The 15,502-nt window shown below is 40.7% G+C and overlaps 1 long non-coding RNA gene across 2 annotated transcripts in view; it reads left to right on the top strand.

Annotated features, from left to right (window-relative positions):
- LOC127489227 (uncharacterized) overlaps positions 1 to 15,502 on the top strand; it is a 174,385-nt gene that overhangs the window by 80,346 nt on the left and 78,537 nt on the right. The window contains exon 3 of one of the 2 annotated variants that reach the window (XR_016230556.1): positions 7,483 to 8,247. The exons of the other annotated variant lie outside the window; for it this stretch is intronic. This is a non-coding gene — a long non-coding RNA (uncharacterized LOC127489227). Of the gene's footprint in view, positions 1 to 7,482; positions 8,248 to 15,502 lie in introns of those variants that run through there. 2 annotated transcript variants of the gene reach the window in all.

Raw genomic sequence — 15,502 nt, 5'->3', positions numbered from 1 at the left:
TTCCATGGAAGACAGCTTCTAAAGGAGTACTTCTGGAAGCAAGTGCTTACAATTTTCTACAAAAATCTGGCACATTCACACATACTAAATGTGGGCTTTTGACTTAAATGCTCAACTGTTGCAGGAGGCATTGGAGTCAGCCAGCTTGATCTTGCAGCTTATGTTGGTCTACTACCCAGCAAACTACTTTGACTTGAATCTGAGCCTACGGTGCTCAGTTTTTTTCTTGCTTCCCAATGACCACATAGCCCTTGTTGGAAAAATATTCTTACCCTACCACAAAGGCACAGTGAATTTCACTCTCCGAATCTACTCTTTTCTGTATGTGCCTTTTAACTGAAGCATTACAGTAACTATTTCATTTCATGTTCCATCCCTATATATTTTAGACATCAAGAATTCTATCTAAAAGTATTTTAAAAATTTTAGAAAAAGTCAAAAACTCTCCAGGCAGTATGGATGGCTTCAGTCAAAGCATGTTTGATATGCTTTGAAGGAGCTTCTTCAAGCTCATTTTCCTAGTCTCTGAATTTTCAAGTGGTCCTAATTCTCAACTGTTACTTCTGAAAATTTCAAATGATAACACATGTCACAATGAGATTGTTCTAAAAAATTATGAAGAATAGGAAACTTTATTTCAAGGCCTGCTCATTTTTGACACGGAATCATAAAAGCTGTAGCCACAACCATCTTTGCAGTTCATTCCTTCCTCTCCAGCTACCATTTCTAGGTTTAAAATCCTGGAAAAAGTACAATTTCACCAGCCATCACTTGTACCCAGTGTCAGCAGCTCATATAAAACCTGGGAAAATATAGTCAGGATTAAAGGAATCTGTAAAACTGTGAAGTAAGTCCATAATATGTACAACACAATTCCTTTTACTGAATATGTAATTTATTAGGAAAGCTCTTTATTTGTAGGAAATCTACTTGACACCTTATCCTTGGCAACTACTTAATTTTTTTTTCCAATGGAACAAAAATGGCTGAAATGTTTCCAACTATGGGAATCCATTAATCTCTCAATAAATATCTCTGTGTCTACTACTTCATACACATTCCCCACCCCCAGGACCAATTCTCCTTTCCTACTTTTCTTTTTAGGTTCTAAAATAAGTCGTTTACTTAAACCAATCTCATAGCTATACAAGGATTTATTCATACCTACTCCTACCCCCAACCCCACCTCTCCCAGCCATTAATTCCACCTCTCTTTTAGTTCTATGAACCATTTCCAACTTTCTAATAAGTTTTGGGTTTGTTTCCATGGTCTTTTGCTCAGGTAAACATTAGTTACCTACAGTTTTAGATAGCTTTGCAAACAGAAGGAGATATTTATTTGGACAGTTTTTCCTCAAAATAAGATAAAGAGACATCAACTCACAAGCACTCTCATTTGGTCAGGGCTCCCCTGGGCTCCCAGGAACACATCCTGTATCTCTGAGTTTCCTTATCCCTGGAGGTGTAGAATCTTCACAGATGTCTGCAAGCTTCATTTTGAGAGGGGCCTTATGAACATCAGGTCTTGGGTGTGGAGATGAGCTTTCTTAGTTGTTCTTTGCCATTTTTCAAAGCTCCTTTTGGTTTCAGAAAAGGAAAGCCCTGATCGACCATCTCAGAGTGAACTTCTGAGATACTACAGCATGCTGTTATGTCTAGGGGTTCTTTCTGTTCTGGGAAAAATGATAAGAAATAGTTCATTCCTTCATTTCAGAGACAAAGCCACCACCATAAAGTAGGGTAGGAGATGGCGAGAGTACAGTTTATCTTAAGCCTATTAATCAGTATATGACAAGGAGAGAGGAGACAGGAGATCCCACATAAGCCCTCATCCAAGGGTTCTAGGCCAACTGGCACCAGGATGCTGCCCCTCGTTTTTCAGCTCTGTTCATGCCCACAGCCCCGTTGGTAGCCGAGAGTCATAAGAAGCTCACCTCAATGTTGCTTGTGCAGAGGGTGGCTGGGGATTGGGTATTGGTTAACAAATTTCATAATCCCATAGATTTCACGTTTAAAACTATATCTAAGGCAATGTAATCCAGGGAAAAGTCTAGGTTGTCTCTCCTTAATTTTTTGTGGAGACATCATGTTGAAAAAAAAAATTAAACTCAAGTTTTAAAAACTCTTGATTTAGGATTTGTCTTTTTATTAGTTATCCTAATATGAATAACAAGCCAATTAGGCACATCCTTAATTAGAACCCAAGTGAACCTATACTTAGCACTTAGCAAGCAGAAAAGGTAAGTTAAAAGGAATAAGACAGAAAGCACTACTAGTCAGGCTAGGCACATCTAACATCTGAACAAAAACCAGATCCTTACAGTGTTTTGTTTTGGTCCCTTGTTCATTTACCTTACAAAATAGATTGTGTATCTCCTTGGATACCACAGTCCTGGATGCAAGAAGTCTTACTGAACATAGACAGGTTGCAGTCTTGAGTACTGCTACCATTATTATTATTAGCCACCATTACATACAGAACACTTACATCAACTAAATACAGTACTAAACATTTTGCATCATTTATTTAATCCTAATAATCACTTTGGGAACCATTGTTTCCACCTACCCTGAAGATAATTAATTACCTTGTTCAGTATCACACAACTAACAGCTAACAAGTTACTGAACTGCAATATAAGACTTATGCTACCCACTCACAAGCCGTCTATTTTTCTAATGTAAAGATGTCCTAAGACATATTTCCATTTGGTGACATAAATCTAGGAGAAAATGCTAATTCATTTGAATCTGTGTTGAACTCTGGAGTTTTTGGACCAACTGCCCGTTTGTAGACTCACTGAAATTTCCATCAGTCAGTATTGATTCTTTGCTATAAGGAACAGAATGAACGAGGATAGAAGAAAAAGGCTGAGATAATTTGTTTACCATGCAACTGAAAAAGTAATTATTATTTGGTTAGAATAGGTGAAGATTTTCGTTTATTTATAATCCATGATTTCTCAAATAAAGAAATTTTATAGATATTTTAACTTTATGATTTTTGGCTTGGTGCTGCTTATTTTTTTCCAGTTAGAAGTTGCTTAATTCCTCTCCCAAACTCTTCTTTTTATTGTGAAAACTCTCAAATAACGATAAGTATAGGGAAGAGTGTAATCTATGTATCTCCTCCCTCCTTCCATAAACTTAGCATTCATTAATCCCATGTACAATTTTATACTTATATGTCTATAGTATTGATTCACACATTTTACAAAGCATAGCTTTGCAGGTTTTTAAACCATGTGTAAATAATTTCACATCTTATGAATTCTGCTATATAATACTTTATCACTGTATTTTTGAAAATCAACCCTGTCAATGCAGAAGGGTCATTCATTTAAAATGCTGCAGGGGTGGGTGTTAGAGGCAGTAGTTAAGATGCCGTTTGGAACACCTACATCCTATGTTGGTGTGCCTGGATTTGAGTCCTGCCTCTGCTTCTGATTCTACCTTTTGGTTAATGCACATCCTAGTAGCCAGTAGATGAAGGCTCAAGTACTAGGTTCCTGCTAGACACATGGGAGACTCAGATGGAATGGTTCTGGATTTCTGACTCTGTTCTGGCCCAGGACCAGCTGTTGCAGGCATCTGGGGAGTGAACTAGTGGATGGAGGATCTGTGTCTATTTATCTCTGTCTCTCTGCCTTTAAAATATATTACAGAATAAGTAAAAATTTAAATTGTTGTATAATATTCTAGTATAAAACATGCTACAAATTATAGATCTATTATTATGATTACAGACATTTATGTTATGTTGAATTATCATTACTAGAACCAATTCTGCAGTGAGTATTCTTTTAAGTATTCGTTTGTAAGAATTTATATACAGTTGATTTCTAGCAGAATTGCACACTGGGATCATTATAGATGGGTATCGTTAAGTTCATAGCTCATTGCCACAATACACCTGGCCTGAAAGATCTCCAAACACTCAAGTGGGACTGCTGTATCCAGAATGCAGACTTGCTGAAGAGGGCTGGCTTCATGGGTGGGCACAGGGGACCTCGTGGCACTCTTTGCAGGAGCCTGTTGTAATTACACAGGTATTTCCTTGCAACCTTGACAATTTTGACAGGTTGAAATCTGAAGCAGAGATTTATGTTTATACTGAGCTTTTCTCTTTCAGTTCCCTCTAACTCCAGTGTGAAAATAAAACTGGTTCTCAATGTTTGAGGGCTATGTAGAAATGAGTTAGGTCTACTGCTGGTATTGACCCATTCCATAGCTGAAAAGGCAAAGCTTTAGGAATAACTATGCTTCTCTAGAGTTTAAAATGCATGGGAGTTCAACCAATAGTATTAAGTAGAACAAAAAAAATACTAAAAGGGATAAAGTATTAAGTTGTTCATCAACAGTCAGGACAAGGGCTGATCAAGTCACTGTTTCTCATAGTGTCCATTTCACTTCAACAGGTTTCACACAATTATTCTTAGGTGTTTAAATTTAACTGAAAAGTGGCCGGCGCCGTGGCTCAATAGGCTAATCCTCCACCTTGCGGCGCCGGCACACCGGGTTCTAGTCCCGGTTGGGGCGCCGGATTCTGTCCCGGTTGCCCCTCTTCCAGGCCAGCTCTCTGCTATGGCCAGGGAGTGCAGTGGAGGATGGCCCAGGTGCTTGGGCCCTGCACCCCATGGGAGACCAGGAAAAGCACCTGGCTCCTGGCTCCTGCCAGGATCAGCGCGGTGCGCCGGCTGCAGCGGCGGCCATTGGAGGGTGAACCAACGGCAAAGGAAGACCTTTCTCTCTGTCTCTCTCTCTCACTGTCCACTCTGCCTGTCAAAAAAAAAAAAAAATAAATAAATAAATAAATAAATTTAACTGAAAAGTGATCCCTGTTAAATATAAGAGTGGGAACAAGAGAGGGAGGAGATGTACAGTCTGGGACATGTTCAATCTGACTTGCCCCAAATGGTAGAGTTAGAAAAGTGCCAGGGGATTCCAATTCAATTCCATCAAGGTGGCATGTACCAATGCCATCTCACCAGTCAAAGTGATCAGTTTAGGTTCACAATTGATCACAATGATAGGGCTAAGAGTCAAAGGGATCACATAAACAAGACTAGTGTCTGCTAATACTAACTGATAAAATTAAAAAGGAGAAAACAATCTAACATGGGAAGTGGGATACACAGCAGACTCATAGAAGGGCAGATGTCCTAAACAGCACTCTGGCCTCAGAATCAGCCCTTAAGGCATTTAGATCTGGCTGAAGTGCCCATGAGAGTTTCTCAGGCATGGAAAGCCAAGACACTCTGGCAAAAACAAACAAACAAAAAAAGACATACCTCTGCGGGTGAGGTGAGATCCCAGTGGAAAGAATGGGCCATCAAAGAAGGAGGTACCTTTCTCTGAAGGGAGGAGAGAACTTCCACTTTGACTAAGACCTTGTCTAAATAAGATTGGAGTTGGTGAACTCGAAAGGCTTCCATAACCTTGGCAATGCATGACAAGAGCCTAGGGTGATTACTGATGCCATAAACAAGAGTGTCAATTTATTAAGTCAACAACAGGAGTCACTATGCACTTACTCCTCATGTAAGATCTCTGTCCTTAATGTGTTGTTCAATGTGAATTAGTACTATAGTACTCAAATAGTATTTTACACTTTGTTTCTGTGTGGGTGAAAACCGTTGAAATCTTTACTCAATATATTCTAAATTGATCTTCTGTATATAAAGATAATTGAAAATGAATCTTGAGGTGAATGGAATGGGAGAGGGAGTGGGAGATGGGAGGGTTGCAGGTGGGAGGGAAGTTATGGGGTGGGGAAAACCACTGTAATCCATAAGCTGTACTTTGGAAATTTATATATTTTAATAAAAGTTAAAAACTTTATAAAAATGCATGGGAACCGCCTGGGAATCTAGGTATTTACAGGTTCCCATTCAAGGTCTGGGGTGAGCCCTTTCAGCCTCAGTAATAAGAAGCTTCCATGTCATGCCAGTTCAGCTAGTGGGAATACCACACTGCTTAATAAGGAACTGGCCTACAAGAAACAAGGACTTTTTCCAACATTGACATCCTTTTGTGTGTCAATACAAAGTATTTTTAAACAATAACTACATTTTTCTTTTTCTTCAAGGAGCAAAATATTATACAATATTCAGAATAAAGAACTTCAAAAAGGTTCATAGAAAATGAAATAAAATATCTTTCTTTTGATGCAAAAACTTTGAAATACATGTAGTTTTTTATAATATGGATTTTCCATGAGATTTTTGAAGGCCTGTGCGTAGATTCTAAGAATATTTGCACTAAAATAAACTCATCTTTTAATTTCATCTTCCACAGACTTTTTGAAGTACCCTTTGCATTTGTCAATCTTATTTGTGGTAAAAGAAATAAATGTGTCCTGACTTAGAACAGAGTGATACTGAAGTTCTGTGCTGAGTCTTAGAAGACTCCACATCACAAAAAGAGAGGGGTCCATGGCTTTGCAATGCCAGAGACTAAACAGAACAAATATTTAAATATGAAAATAAAAACATGAAAAGTCTACTTTCTAACTTACCTCCTTCAGAAGGACTGGCCTCTACTCAACAGGATGATAACTACTCTTCCTTAAGCACTCTAGAGAAATCTGCCAGCCTGAAAGCCACTTAGCAGAGACCCATAGCACACAGTTTGGGGCAGAAAATGGCACATGGGTATCTGGTAGAGTTACCAGCTTTGCACTAGGGAGGACGAAGTCTTTCCTGGGGGTTTCTGGGGCCATCTCTCACTTCCTGGCAGGGTATGTATTTGATAAATGCACAACATTTATCAAAAGGGCAAAAAGACAGCTCACTTTTGTTGGTTTCATTTTCCTTTCTCAGAACCTGGCCTGTCACCCTGAATATATGGAAAGTGAGGGGATACTGGTCACCTTAGTATGACAAGGGGAGAGAGTTATACTCTGAGCCTACCTTGGTGCAAGCTGATTCTTATCTGCACAGATACCCACGCTGCTCACCTCCACCCTGCGTATTTATAAGGATACTTCAGAAAGTTCATGGACACATGAAATGAAAAGATAAATTCATGTCAGAGTATACATTTTTTGTGTGTGTGAATAGGCAGAGTGACAGAGATCCATGGACTTTTTGATGACCCCCTCTATGCATGGAGCTCAAAATTTTTTTCACCAAAATAAACTTGTTTTAAATTCCATTTCCTACAAACTCTTTGAAGCACCCTTGTTAGTAAAATGGTACCATCTTATCCAGGATGCCATCTTAGGCTCTGACCCTGTTGCCATTTTGTACAATAAGCTCTGATCCTAAGCCCAGCCTGGCTTACTAGAATCAGGTGGTTAGATGGCCCAACAACAAGCGTCAGCTCCACCCCCACCCTAACAGGATTCACTGCTCCCACTTCCTCACCTCTGCAACGCTACATAAGACCTGTTCTCCCCGTACAACCTACTGTTCTCTCATGCACAGGGAGGCAGCCTGGTGGGTTCCACCTCTCAACAATAAACTTTTCCTTTAACTCCAGTGTTTGGTGTGTTTTGTGGTGGCCTTTCATTGGTGCTGAAACCTGGGAGGAGCATCTGAAGAGAGCGGTAAGAGCCAGCTTCTGGGACCGAGGTTCGCTGTCTATGCACCTTCCTGAAGTGCCACTTTGGCCCTCAACATCTCATTATTCTTGAATCCTGTGAAGCCACGGTATAACTCCTGCAGCAGTGTGGAGAGGTGTTAGAGCAGAAAGACCGGCAGCGCTTACTGCTTTCTCCCCTTCACCATGCCAACAGCTGGCATTTGTATTTCAATATGGTGTCCATGCTCTGGGAAGGAGTTAATCTGGAAAGAAGACTGGGAAGTAAATGGTTCGCCTGCGTCATCGCCACATTCTCTGTACTCACCAGGGTGGTGTATTTACTCTTGCAATTTGTTTTTGCTGAATTTATGAATGAACCTGACCATGGAAGAAACTGTGCTATAGGCTTCTCAGGAGTTTTGTTTGCTCTGAAAATTCTGAACAACCACTATTGCCCTGGAGTCTCTTGCCAACACATGATGCTTAAAATCGTTTAGATTTGGAACCATTTGGTATTTCAAACTTTCAGAACAGGCATGTTTCATCAGAAATATCTACTATGTAAGTATTCAAAAATCAAGAAAAAACCTCTGAAATCTGAAACATTTTTGGTCCCAAGTATTTTGAATAAGGGATGTTACAACTGTCCAGGAGTATACCCTAAAAAGTTCATGGAAAATTAGATTAAAATAAGTTTATTTTGCTGCATAAAGTGAAATTCATTCAGTTTTTTTGTAATACATGGTCTCTTTTTTTTGTAATACATGTTCACTTTTGGGAGACCACTGCTATGTAAAGGTTTCCAAAGTTTTGGCATCAGTCTTTCATTCCATTTTCCCATGAATTTTGTGGACCCTCATATCTCTTGTCAGGAGCTCCTTCTTGAGTGGTTGTGGTTTAAACTTGACTCTGCCCTGAGGCTCAGTGTCCTTCATGCTCTCTCTACCATCTCTTGGCTTCACTTAGAACATAAGGTCCCTTCACTGGTAGTCTGTCTAGGGGGAAGCAGCAACATGTACTAGAAGAGAATGAACTTGTGTCAGACAGAAGCTGCAGTTCTGCCTTATTGCCTTCTGAATGTGGAGTTTTGGGCAAATCGCTTAAGGTCCTTGAGTGCTTATTTCTTTAATAAAATTGAGGGTATAAATATTTTCTTTGTATTGTGTTATGAGACATATAAATCAAACATGATGATTCACATGAGGCATCTAATGCAATATTTGGCATATGGTTGGCATTACATATATGCATTTTATGTCATTTTAAGATCTTTGTGTACTTAAAAATTGTCTTAATTCATACTGTACCCCATAGCAGCTAGAATGGAGCCAAAATGATAAAATAAGATATGTATAAAATTCAAGGTAATGCTGCTTTGCTACCTTCTAATTGTACAGCTTGAGAAAGTTCCTTAAACTGTATATCTTAATTTTATCACTTAAATTTAGCAAAGTAATACTGTGTATTCCATGGGCCGATTTGATGAGTAAATGTAACTGAATGTGTATGTGTGTGTGTGTATGTATATAATATATATGTACATATATGTAATTAATAATGAGCCAATCTAATGAATATTCAGGAAATATTAGGGACTGTGCTTCTGCTTCAGAATGTGCTAAGCAAGATCAAGCAAGAACCATTGTTCCTGCTGGTTGTATTTGGCTTCCCCTTTCCCGTTGCTCACCACCTCCTATATGAGATCAGGGCAGGGGGCAGGCAGATGCCCAATGTGCTCACGTACAGAAGTAGAAGCTAAAGCTTCAGGAACTGTGAAGCCTGGCCCAGGCCACACAGGGAGCTAATGGCCAAGCCTACTGGAGTCCTGGCTGTTTCACAGCTCCCCAGGGTCTGACCTCTCTGCCACCTCTCATTTCTGTGCCTTTTGACCTACAGGAGTGCACAGCAAGGCCTTTGACAAATAAACAGTGGCCCAGGGATTAAACTGCACCTGAAGCTGGTTATGCAGGTTCACCTAGCATTTGAACCAAGACCGGAAACAGCTACACCCAGACAGGCCAAGGGATTAACCCATTCTCAGACTCAGCCTGAGAATTATTGCCTGCTTAGTAAATACAAAAAAGGAAGGGATGAATTAAATCTTACTCAAAGAAATACAAACCTGTATATGTTTTGAAAAAAAAAATGAAAAAATTGGAAAAGCAACATATTAGATGTGTAAAAACAAAACAGATAACATTTTGCTAGCTGTTTCGTACATTAAACAGAAGGGAAGATGATGGGCAAAAAGGGGCAGTTTCTGCACGGCTGTCGCATGTCGGGCAGTTTGTTTTAGAATAAGGCATCCTCCCTTTCTCTCTGTCTCTCTCTCTCACTGTCCACTCTGCCTGTCAAAAAAAAAAAAAAGAATAAGGCATCCTCTTCAAATTTGCAAGTCACTCCTGGGCACCTACAATGCATGACAAGAGCTGCACCCAGCTAAGAAGCAAGAGACAAGTAACACGGCACTGGATATGAGGAAAGATCTTGAGGATATCTAAGGTAAAAGAACATAAAGAACATTGCTATTTGCCTAGGATTGAGGGATTTCCCAAAACATGGAACTTCCAATGTTAAAATCAAGCAACTCAGCACACTTTGCTGCCTTAGTTGTGTCATGAACACTTCATGGAATGTGGTGTTTCTGATTTCCTATAACTGCTGGTACTGTTTGGCAGACAAGCTCCTAGAAGTTTGCAGGAAAGAACAACCATTTCAGGGCTGATGACTAGGGAGGACTTCTTGGTGGAGGCAGGGCTGAGGCTTGTTCTTAAAAGGTAAGTGAGTGTGTTTGGGGAAGGAAGACAGAGGGTCAGCATTAACACACTCCAGGGGAGAGAACAGCTGGGACGGACCAGCAGAGAGAGGAGAGCACAGAGAGCTTGGATTGCACAGACATGCATGTATGTTCACACACACACACACAATGGTCCTTCCCCATTGCTACCCATGCCAGTGGATGACAGAGCATCACATTCAGATGTTCTAGCCACAAGCTTGGAATCCTTCCCTCTCTTTCCTGCCCTCCTGTACTCTGACCAACACACACATATTTAATCGACTTCGAAATCCCACTGGCTTTACTTCTCAATATGTCCCATATGCTAATCTTCTTTGCCACAACTGAAGTCCTAGCCATTGCCATCTGTCACCTTGCCCATGGCAAGTCTAACTGAACTCTCCCCATCTCCACTTTTCCTGCCCTCCTGCCTGTTCTCCACCAGGGATCCAAGGGCTCTACTGAAAACATAACTTGGAATGCACTCTTTATTTTACAGCTCATTAATGGCTGCTTTACCAGAAGAATGAATGAATCTTGTCCTGTTAAGGCCATACACCTTTTGACCCCTCTCTACCACTGTTTTGTTGCAACAAAGCAAATTACCACAAACCCACTAGCTCAGTTCCAGAGGTCAGATGTCCTACAGAGCATAGCTGGATTCTCTGTAGAGCATCATAAGGCTGAAAACAGAGTGAGCCTGAACTCAAGGTCTTGGGAGGACTAAGTTCTCTTCTGGAGCATCTGGCAAGAAATCCACTTCCAAGCTCGTTGGGAAAAATTGAGCTCTGGAGGTTGTAAGACTTGGTCTTGTTTCCTTGTTGGCTATCAGCCAAGGGTCACTCTCAATGCCTTAAGGCCATTAAAGTCCCTTACCACGGGCCTCCTCCGTCTTCAAGCTAGCAAAGATGAATTACATCTTTCTTGTGCCCTGAGTCTCTGAGTTCTCTTCATCTTCCAGCTGCAAAAAAGTCTCCATTTTATAATAGGGCTCACGAGCTTCAGTCAGGCTGACCTGCATCATCTCCCTACTTAACGTCAGCTATGTCATATAAGGTAACCTCATCAGGGGAATACAGTCCTTCATATCCGTAGATCCTGGAGCTAGGTAGGGCTTGACATGTATAGAAGGAAGGAGATGCCTCATGTTTCAAACATCATAGTCATCTTTTCATTCTTTCAACTTCTGCCACCGTAGCTTCTCTCTGGGCTTTGGAGCAGCCAGCGTGACTTCTCCCACAGGGTCTTTGCATTTGCTATTCCTTCTGTTTAGATAGTTTTCTGCTCTGAAAACAATTCTGTCATGAGGCCTTTCTGACCATTCGGAGAGCTCCTCTCTGCCTGTTCACAAAGCTCCTTGCTTTGTCTAACGATGTTGCTAACAGCTACTGTCAGCTGAATGCTGTTCACTAACTTCATGGTTTATGTGTTTACTGACTTGCACCGTGTCTTCTCTTCACACATGCTCCTTGGGAGAAAGGACTTGTCTGGTTCATTCCCTGGCTCAATGTTACATGTACCACGGAGCTGACTGAGCACACAAAGGAAAGTATGATCTGTGGGCGGGAAATCAGCTTACTCAAGAGTAGAAGAGTTTTGGAAATGAGTCATGAAGGGGGAGGTTGCAGTGTTTAGCTAGAACTCAAGGCCTTGGATGACCAGCAGATGGTGTGAAGAAGAGCTTGAGAGCATCATGCCTTCCCTGGAGAGCCTGAAGGTGTTGGAGAATGCGAGCCTGCCACAGGGGATTGCCAGCCCCAGCTGATCCACTGGAGGCAACTGGACTCTGGCACTTAGGGAAGAAGGAGCTCTCTAGCGCTTGGGATGGAAAGATCTAGAGCACCCACCACATTCCCACTCTGCTTCTCTGACCCCCTAAGGATTGTAGGAAAAAATTGCCCCTCATCTTACCTGCTCCAGAGGAATGACAGCAGACGATAATCTTAGATTTGTTTGATGTTAGCTCACAAGAGAAAACAAATGCACTTGCAGTAGCAATCCTGGTTTCTAGACGTATCTGTGAGAAGGCAGAGCAAGAACATGGTGCTGCAGTTGCCTCCCCTTCCATCAAGTCTCCAGACGTGCCTCCTTCCAAACCACAAGCTGGACACAGTGGAAGTGGCTGTTAGTTTCCAAATCTGCAGTTCATTAAGCCCTTCCTTTGGTGCAATATTATTTTTAAAAATCCCTGCTGGTTTGTTGTGAGGGAAAAAGAATTTCCCTATGTGACACATATTGGGTACATGTGTGTAATAAACTTCAGGGTTTTAGCACCCCTTGATAATTATATTTCTTGCTATATCAGCTGTTTTCACACATTTTCTTCTGTGTTATTTGGGTTTTAATTGCATTTAATCCCAGACACTAACATTTGTTATTAAGTTCCAAATTGTGAGTTAAATTTGTTTATACCATTTATTACAGGATGCTGTTATTCCTCATTTCCTACTCATTATCCAATAGTTTTATTGTACTTTTTATAATGGAGGAAGGTGCATTTATATCTCTGTGAACCTAGGATCTTTGCTTGGCAAGATCAGATTGTAGCAGGTGGCATGATTTTGTATGCGTTCATGTATAGAAGATGTGTGTTATGCACCAAAATGAACTTATCTTTTAATTTTATTTCCTACAGGTGTTTTGAAGTATAGCCCTGTGTACTTGTGTGTGTGAGAGAGTGTGTGATCATTTGTGATGGCTATTAGGATGAATAACCTCAGCAAGAAATATTTTCATTCATAGAATTACATTATACTTATCCATCAGTGTCCATGGAATATTTTCATTCATAGAATTGCTTTATACTTATCCATTGGTATCCATGGAATATTTTCATTCATAGAATTATATTGCACTTATCCATCAGTATCCATGGAGGATTGGTGCAGGACTGCCTATGGAACAAAAGCCATGATTGCTGAAATTCTTTTCATAAAATGTCACAGAGTCTGTGTATAACCTGCACACACCTGAATCTAAGTTGAAATAATTTAAATGCCATGTAATCATTGTTGTGCTGCATTGTTTAGGGAATAATGACAAGTAAAAAAGTCCATACATGTTTCGTACAGGTGGTGTTTTACCAAAAAAAGAAAATTTTAATCTGCAGTTGGTTTAAACAGTGGATGTGGAAGCTGAAGATACAGGGGGCCGCTGTATTCCTACAATGCAGCAGGCATGTGGACTTGAGGCAAACTCTTACCTGATTGAGTTAATATCAAATTAAATTACAGAAAGTGCTACCTGTTTAGAGGGCTCTAATGGTCAACCAGGAATTTCCTTTCTGGTTCCCTCCTAATAAAGTGAGATTTCACTGATGTGAAGTGGCAGGACTTGTCGGGTTTGATCCAGCTTATGAGATTTTGCCAAGAGCGTCTATGTCCCCTGGGCTTGAGACCAAAATACATAATTAAATTTTTGCCCAGGCCTGTGGGAGGACACACGAGTTGTCATAAAACATGCTACTGGCACTGTTACACTTTGAAGGTATCCGTTTCACCAGGAAGGCTGAGGAAGAAGCTATTAGTAAAACGATGTTAATGATGTTAATCTTCTTTCAGAGGAGGGAACATTGAGCCTCGGGGCGAAAAGGAGAAGGTTCAGAGAGAATAGCTGATGTGCCTGCGATAATTATGTCTACATGGGGAAGAGGTGTCAAAGTGACATTACTCATGAGACTGATTGGAGCAGAATGTTGCAAATCACTTTCAAGATTTTTTTTGGACTTCCCCATATTTTTGGAGGTTGGAGTCAGGATTACTGACTTTGGTAATTAATCCTTCCCAGCCTGCATTCTTTGCTACTGAGCATAAGAATGATTCAGGGGCCCAACCTGCTAAATCAAGATAATGTTTGACCTCTGGAAGCACAAGTACTTTCCGAAGCCAGAGAAACTAAACCCAGGAGCACAACTGGTAAAATAAGCAGAGCTCATTCTTGAAGAGTTGCAGAGGGGACTTCAGATATCCATTTGGGGCATTTTGAGGGTATTTTGAGAATACGATATAAAAAGGGATAAACTCGGGACAAAGTCAGTTGGTGTTGTGTGTAGGTAGAGCCAGAGGGCCCCGAAAGAGCTCTCATATTTCCAAGGAAAACATTTGTTTCAACATAAGCTTATCAGAGTGGATCTTTCACGGCTGCTCTGTTTGCACATCTATTTGCCTAGTCTTAGTCTCACAAGAGCGTTGCAGTAATAGCACAACTATGTATGAAGACACTCCATTGGTTTGGGTGGGCCAGAGCTAAAATGTTTGTGAGATTATGTTGCCTATCAGACTGTTATTGTTGCTGTACTCTGAAGTTAATTGCAACACCCCTCCAACTCTAGCAGGATTGTGCAGATAAAATGATCATCATGCCTTTTTTTTTGTCAGAAAGGGGGAATAAGATCACTCTTCTATGAAAACCAAGTAAATTTTAGAAAATAACCAGAGAGAACCCTGTTTAAAGAGTTTACAAAAAAGAGGCAGTGCCCTCTAGCACAGTGGGCACCGAAGCCTGGCATGAAGTGGGTGTTTCGAAAAAAAAAAAATCTTTGTACTAGTGAATGACATTAAAACATAATTTATTGCAGTTCCTGGAAATAATTTTGTTCGTCATTGAAACAGTATAGATCTGAGATTTTTGAGACTAGAGAGAAGAAACAGTATGCTCAGTTTCGCCATTGTATTTTTCCAACTCCACAAAACATGGGGGCCTTCCTGTTTCTTTGAGTTTAAATGTCGTCTGAGGTGCACTGAGTGAAGAAGAATCCTCTGTTTTGAAAAACAAATGACACATTCATGTTGTCCATTTCAGTGTCCCCGGTATCTGGTATCTGGCTTCACAGGGCAGTCTGAGCTTCCTGTTCCTGGGGTCCTTATCACTCTGTCTTGAACCACCGATTTCTCTGTCTAGCCTTCTGACTTGCACACTCCTGTACAGCCAGGTTTCAATGTGTTACCTGCGTTTATATTACCAGGGTCCACTGAGTGCCTGGGACACACCAGGGGCTCAAAAGTAGGAGACTGAATGAGTGATTAAATGACATAGTTCTGAAAGTGTTTTGAAGCTTTTGTACCTTGTTAGCTCCTGTGTGTACCTGTCACACCCAACTTATCCCTAGCCTCATCCACTCATGTGTTTTCCTGACTGTGTTTGCCCTAAATTTAAGTCTACATTCACAAATAACCCTATACTGCATACCTACCATGCACA

The sequence above is a fragment of the Oryctolagus cuniculus genome, chromosome 2 (assembly GCF_051225735.1).
Source record: "Oryctolagus cuniculus isolate XC-2025 breed Fujian yellow rabbit chromosome 2, ASM5122573v1, whole genome shotgun sequence".
Lineage (NCBI taxonomy): Eukaryota > Metazoa > Chordata > Mammalia > Lagomorpha > Leporidae > Oryctolagus > Oryctolagus cuniculus.
Note: the sequence above shows the minus strand (reverse complement) of the source record. Positions and strands in the feature narration are given on the sequence as shown.